Source organism: Macadamia integrifolia, chromosome 7 (genome assembly GCF_013358625.1).
Source record: "Macadamia integrifolia cultivar HAES 741 chromosome 7, SCU_Mint_v3, whole genome shotgun sequence".
NCBI lineage: Eukaryota > Viridiplantae > Streptophyta > Magnoliopsida > Proteales > Proteaceae > Macadamia > Macadamia integrifolia.
The window spans coordinates 19,502,806-19,510,542 of NC_056563.1; the positions used below are offsets into that span (position 1 = coordinate 19,502,806).

General features: G+C 35.7%; 1 non-coding gene across 1 annotated transcript; it reads left to right on the forward strand.

The window, feature by feature from the left end:
* Positions 1-3,097: 3,097 nt before the first annotated feature.
* Positions 3,098-3,204, forward strand: LOC122085275. Its single transcript, XR_006142056.1, has one exon. It is a non-coding gene; the product is annotated as a small nucleolar RNA R71 (small nucleolar RNA).
* The last annotated feature ends 4,533 nt before the right edge of the window (positions 3,205-7,737 follow it).

Genomic DNA, 7,737 nt, shown 5'->3' on the forward strand with positions numbered 1-7,737 from the left:
TATGATGCAATGCACATGCATGAGGTGAGTGCATATATGTATGTGGAAATTACAAATTACATTGAAAGTGACTAATCTATCCTAGTGGTCTTCTTCTTCACTTGAACCTTCCACTCTTTGGCACTTTATCTTCTTTTCTTCTTGTTTGCAATTCCATGTCTTTAAGCTTCATGTCTTGACATCTTGAAACTTAAATTCTTATGATATATTCTTCAAGCATTGATGCCAACTTGTTGATACTCTTCATTTGATGACTTCAATCTTCATTTCTTCGTTTCATTCACCAAATTCGATCTTTGATATGAAGTCTCTACAAAACAATACTTAAAGGAAAATTGTGACATACCTTCATATGTTTGTTATCATCAAAACCAACTATAGGAGTGTGGGCATATCCCTAACACATGCATCGTTGGAACGTAGCATGGGCATTGCAAAGCCCAAAGGGTATACACCTGCAAGCAAATGTTCCATATATGCATGTAAAAGTGATCTTATGTTGGTCCTCTAAAGCAATTAGGATCTAGTTATAGCCGGAATATCCATCAAGAAAATAATAGTATTCATGTCCAGCTAACCTCTCTAACATCTGGTCAATGAATGGCAATGGGAAGTGGTCCTTCCAGGTTACTACATTAAGTTTCTTGTAGTCTATGCACACTCTCCACCCTGATTGGACACGGGTTGGAATTAATTCATTATTGGCATTGGAAACTACAGTCACCCCAGACTTCTTAGGCACTACGTGAACTGGGCTTACCCATTGGCTGTCAGAAATAAGATAAATTATTCCATGATCCAGCAACTTTAGGATCTCTTTCTTAATGGTTTTCATCATCACTGGGTTAACTCTTCTTTGGGGTTCCGTGGATGGTTTGGAATCCTCCATAAGATATATATGATGATGCACAATAGAAGGACTTATACCCTTGATATCAGCCATGGTCCAACCTAGGGCTTCCTTATTATCTTTTAATACTTTAAGTAACTCCTCTTCCTAGCTAGAAGTCAAATTTGAAGAAATTATTACAGGAAGAGTCTGGTCAGACCCTAGGAAAGCATGCCTCAAATTAGATGGCAACTCCTTAAGATCTAGCTTAGGGGCTCAACTATGGAAGGTTTGGGAATGAAATTGGAAAAGGGTCCTAAGGGCTCCACAGGTGTATGAAGACTCAAGACTTCAGAAAAGAAATTTCACTATCATCACCCAACTCATCCATACACTCTTGGAATTCTGAATCAAAATCAATATCAAAATTGATAATTAAATCATCAAAAAAATTCAGAAAATCCTCAAGAATATTGATCTCTTATATGTGGTTGCTTGCCTATCCTAAACATGTTAAACTCAATAGTTTGGTTGTCAAAAGATAACTTTAGAAAACCATTCCGACAGTTGATTAATACATTACTGGTAGCCAATAATGGTCTTCCTAGAATTATTGGGATCTCATCCTTGGTTGAGAAGGGCTTGGTATCTAACACAATGAAATCAATAGGGAAAATAAATTCCCCCACCTTTAGTAAGACATCATCAACCATCCATTTAGGAATCTTAACAGACCTATCTGCCAATTGAAGAGTAGTCTCAGTGGCTTTCAATTCTCCCAATCCTAGTTGCTTATACACATGGTAAGATAAAAGATTCACACTTGCACTAAGGTCAAGTAAGGCATGCTCAATGTAGTGTTACCTATGACACAAGATATGGTAGGGATCCCTGGATCCTTAAACTTGGCTGTTATAAGCTGAGTAATTATGAAACTAATGTTACTTGTCAAGAATGCATTTTTTGGCACACTAGTGATACGCTTGTGAGTACACAAATCTTTCAGTACCTTTGAATAAACGAGGATCTGGGATATAGCATCCAAAAGAGGGATGTTCACTTCTACCTTTTTTAAGACTTATAAAATTTTATCCATGGAAGCAATCTTCTTTTTTTTTATCAAGCGATCAGGAAATGGGATAAGAGGAACATAAGTACTGTTAGGGATTTACCCTTTTTCAGAAGAATCATTTTTTGTTTCCTCAATCAAATCATCTTTAATTTCAAAAGAATCTTTAGGTTTATTTGACGAACCTGGAACAAGAGGCACACTTATGTCCTCAACTGAAGGAGAGTTAATAGGAGTAATAGATGGGAAAGATTTAAGAATGCTCCGTTGGTACTCTCTACCACTCCTAAGGGCATAAACAACATTACATTGGTTAGAGGGCCCTTGTTGGATCTAACCTTGTACTATATTCAGTGGTGCATTAGTTGGTGCTTGTGAACTAACAAGCTGATGATGCCTAGAGTTAGGCTCTGGTTGACTAGGTAAAGTTCTTTTCTCCCTCTCACGCATAATTGAGATAACTTGGGTGAGTTCTCTCATAAGATTTTGATGGTTTGTCATGAGGAGGGTCATATTTTTTTTCTAAATCACTTATTCTACTTACCTCTCCAATGTTGGTAAACCCAGGGGATTGCTAATAAGATGATAGGAGAGAGGCCCTAGGAAAACTAGCCCGATGTCCTAAATTTGACCTAGGAAAAGTATTTTGGGAAAAAGTTTGTTGTGCAAAGGGAGGCCTTTAGGGTCCAGGTTGACCTTAATTATGAAAATTGGAAAGCCCTGCTTGGTTACCCTGATTCCAAGAGAAATTTGGGTGATTTTTCCATCTTGGATCGTAGGTGTTATTATATGGATTATTCTGGTATAAGGCATTAACACTATCATTAGAAGTGCCCCCAGAGGTGTTAGGATATCCTTCTATGATATGTCCAGGGGACTGGCACCAAGCACAAATCTTAACCAAATTGACTGATAATGGCTCTCTAGGAACAATAGCCTCAATCCTCTTGATTAGGCTATCCAAATGGGCTTCCTTGGCTACTATCTCATCCACAAAATATCATTTTTCTCCTATGGTTCTTTCACTCTCTTGGGTTGATTCCCACTCACGGGTTTTGTCAGCTAAGTCAAGTAAGAATTCACATGTCTTTCCTTCATCTGTAAAAGATGTGAATCCCTCAGGGCACATAGACTATATAATTTGTTTAGTTGGGTAATTAATACCCTCATAAATTATTTGACATAAATGCCATAAGTCTAGGCCATGGTGAGGGCATTCTTAGAGTAGATCCTTGAATCCGTCCATATATTTGGAAATTGACTCACTGGGCTTTTGCCTAAACTGAAGGATATTACTTCTAAGCTTATTGGTCTTGTGAGTTAGGAAAAACTTCTTAAGGAAGACAACTATGAACTGTTCCCATAAGGTTATGGAATTTGTGCGTAACCCATACAACCACTTCTCAGCTTGGTCTTTTAATACAAAAATGATAAACCTAAGCTTAACAGCATCATCAGAAAGCTGTTGGATCTTAATTAGAATACATACCTCTTTAAATTCCCTTAGAAATAGGTATGCATCCTCAGAGGTCAACCCATGGAAGTGGGGTAACATCGTGATGTATTGAGATTTAAGTTCAAAATTATTGCCTTGGACTTGTGGTAGAATTATGTAGGAAGGTTGGACTGTTCTAGCAGGGTAGAACCTATCTTTTAGAGATTTAGGTGAAGGGTTTTGATGTTGGTCTCCCATATTTAAAGGTTTTAAAGAGAGCAAACGTATATGGTCACTACTTGTTGGATCTCTTCTTTCTAATCGATTCTTAGTATTACGTACCCACCTAACACTCATGCAATAGAAAACTACCCACAACTAGAATAAGACAAGTACAAAAGAATGGATAGCAAAACTTTTTTTTTTATGAGTCTTGTGAGTTAGGAAAAACTTCTTAAGGAAGACAACTATGAACTGTTCCCATAAGGTTATGGAATTTGTGCGTAACCCATACAACCACTTCTTAGCTTGGTCTTTTAATACAAAAATGATAAACCTAAGCTTAACAGCATCATCAGAAAGCTGTTGGATCTTAATTAGAATACATACCTCTTTAAATTCCCTTAGAAATAGGTATGCATCCTCAGAGGTCAACCCATGGAAGTGGGGTAACATCGTGATGTATTGAGATTTAAGTTCAAAATTATTGCCCTGGACTTGTGGTAGAATTATGTAGGAAGGTTGGACTGTTCTAGCAGGGTAGAACCTATCTTTTAGAGATTTAGGTGAAGGGTTTTGATGTTGGTCTCCTATATTTAAAGGTTTTAAAGAGAGCAAACGTATATGGTCACTACTTGTTGGATCTCTTCTTTCTAATCGATTCTTAGTATTACGTACCCACCTAACACTCATGCAATAGAAAACTACCCACAACTAGAATAAGACAAGTACAAAAGAATGGATAGCAAAACTTTTTTTTTTATGATTTTATGATTTTTTTGATATTTTGTTTGACTTTTTAGAAGCTTACCGGTAGGGATACGGGGTTACTCAGGTCAATTCCTGAGGTAATGCTACAGGACGAAACTGTCTTTATCATACTGTGAGGCATAGCGACCTCCATCGATACAACTATTATTGCAAGTTGTTCTTCTCAGGAAGTCAATAAAAGAAAAGGAAAAACAAAACAAAACAAACAAAGCACTCTGATTTACCAAAAGAAAGCGAAAAATAACATGGAGCAGTCTCCCCAGTAACGGCGTCAAAAACTTGTTTGAGATTTTAAAATGTAACCGCAAACGTACGGATCAGTGTAGCTACGGGTCAAACACAGGGAGAGCAGCAACTTTATTTTTTTTGCTTCTTTTAATAATGCAAAAGTGAACCGATTAATGATTGTGATCTAATTTTAATTATCGTCCTAAACATATGTATGTAAAATAACGTTCTAACCATTCATCATCTAAGAATTTAAACACGCAAGCCACGCAATTAAAATTAAATAAATAAATAGCTAAAAATAAACACCCCACGCAATTAAAAAACAATAAAAGAAAAAAAAATATTGAAATAAAAATAAAGTAAAAGAAATGAGATAAAGCTAGAGAGAGATTCATAAATAGGTTTCTCTACTTAGCCCGAGGGATGCATCATAATATGAGCTTCCCTACTTGACCAAAGAGTCACTCTTACAAGGGTTACTCTACTTGGCTTTAGGGAAAGGGAGACAATTAAAATAAAAATAATAAAATAATGGTTCTATGGCTAGGAGGGGCAAAGCCAGCACATACACTAGCCATGAACCTTGGGGGAAAAGGATAGCAATAATGTAACGACTGAAATTAAAATTCTAAATTAAGAAAGAAAGGTAGTCAGAAGAGGGAATGAGAGGAGAGAGAGAAGACTATTGAAGGGGCCTACTTACTTGAACTTCATCCCTTGAACTGAAAACTTGATCGATTTGAGATACTGTCAGTACTAAAAACCAGATCTGGAATAAACCAAATCTGAAATTTCTAATACTAGAGAAAACAAATCTAAAGAAAAAAAATTGAACTTGAAAGACATGCTTCATAGCTTGTTCTTATCACCTAGAACTAAGCCTAGAACTAGAACTTGAAAATTACAACTTTAATTGTTTAAACAATAAAAGACTGAATCAAAAACAAAAGTGTTTGCATTAATTGAATAAAAAGAGCTGACAAAAGTGTTTAAAGCATAAACCTAGAACTAGAGCTAAAGAAAGAGATAGAGCAACTAAGAAAAAACCCTAGAAGAAGAATGAAATGCCTCCTCCCATTGTGTTAATTCTATTATATAGAGAATGGGGGAAGGAAGCTAACGATTTTAGCTTCAAAAAAAAAATTATTTTTTTATCTTGTTAATGAAGTGGAGGAGAGAGAAGAGAGAAAACGTGTGGAGAGAGATCTCCCACGATTTTTCTTCCTATTTTTTCTCCTTTTTTCTATTTTTCTCTCTCTTCTTGCAGAAGAAACCCCCTTTGGCCGATTTTTCTTGCTTGAATTTGGACAATATTCTATTTTAATGGGAAATTCAATCTTTTCTTTTCTTTTTTTCTTCTTTCCTATTTTTTTCTCTTTATTTTCTCTCTCTTCTTCAAACTTGCGTACAACTATCTTGGCCGACCTCCTTTAAGTGATGAGTAGGAGAGAGAAAATCTTCTAAAAAAAAACCTCAATAAAATGGCAGCTAAGAGGTTCAAACTTAAAACCTCCTAATAAGGAAGAGATTTTGCACACCACAACTCACTAACTACGCTAGGTAGTTGTTGTTATCAAAAACGAATCTTCAATCACTTAAGGATGTGGTCCATCGATCCTTATTGGCATTTATAATATTCCTTATACCCTTGGGACAACTGTAGATGGGCTGGTTCTAATCCATTATTCTTTTTTTGACCCTAAAAGATAAATCACTTGTACAGTTGACAAAACGAATGTGTACTTGCAATTGAACACTTCCATCTTGCTTAGAATTTCATCATCTTCGCAACCATGAAAATAATAGGACATCTTTACATGTAAAATTGGAGATATAGCACCCGATAGTCCTTAAGGCCTTGAAAATATAAAACCTATAAAAAGAGAGTAAAAACCCAAGGTAGCTCCATTCTAAATATGTAAAATGCATGTTTTACTATACTAGATTTCACACATAAATGTGCTCATCAATGTCCATTTCAAAATTAAGTACCAGTTGTCCTATGTCGATGACACCTACCCCATCTAAACAAAACAGGTTGTACATGCTAGAATCATCTGTCACTTGCACATGTACTTCACTAGAAATCTCATATCTAACTTTAAACCTTATATTATGGCCTTCAGATATATGGTTGATGATAGAATTGTATATGTCACAGACTATGTCCACGTGGGCACAATAGTCTGGGTCAACAAGCTCTGTGTGAATTCTCCCGCACCAACTTAAACTGAAAAGGACACCTCACAACCATAGCTATAAAATTTAGAAGTGAAAATGGTCTGCAGTTAGTTATTTGACTCTTGATCCATTAGTAGTAGAAGGAATGAAAACAACATGTGAAAGGTATGAAAACAACATATTTAACATTATAGACTAATATATTGCATGCTACGCTAAATTTTATAATAAAACAAGAATTTGAAGAATCATTAGTATATACCCATGGTCTACATATATGAAGAATCATTAGCATCATTTTAGATATGTCCATCAAAATGTCAAGCCTTCTAGTTTTATTCTAATCTATATAATGTTTTTGAATTTGTTTGGGTTGGAGAGAAACATGGCTATAGTGCAAATCAATGTTAACCATAGATACTTCCACTACTCTCTTCACATGGATCACTAAGGAATTAGTTCTTTTACTTTTCTCAATGAATAACGAGAAAAAGAAAGGGAAAAAAAATAATCCAACCCCCCATGGGAGAATTGGGTTGGTGGCATGTGATGCCGTGCATTCGTTCATGTCTATACGAGAACAAGAACCCTATGTCTTTCACTTAGAAGTATGGATAGAGCAAAAAGTTTCACAATTTACTCCCCACTACACTAGTGGTTTTATAACCAGATAACAGATAATCTGTGGAAGTATATTGAAATTTGCATCTCTTCACTCCAAGGAGTTTAAGTTACATTGCAAGACAATATATTAAGGAAGAGTTTATGCACTGTCAGAGATGAAGTTTTAAGGCTTAGAACTTCTAGGATGTAGTTGTGGTCATATTGAGAATAACACTCTTACTCGAAAGAAACAAAAGTAGGGAGATTACGGCACAAAGAAGAGAAATTTGAGAAGGTGTACTTGAAAATAACTTTAAACACTGGATTTGTTTTAGTGAAGGATGAGCAGATTATGCACTTCTCCAAGGCTTTTACATGATTTGACCCTTTTTTTTTTTT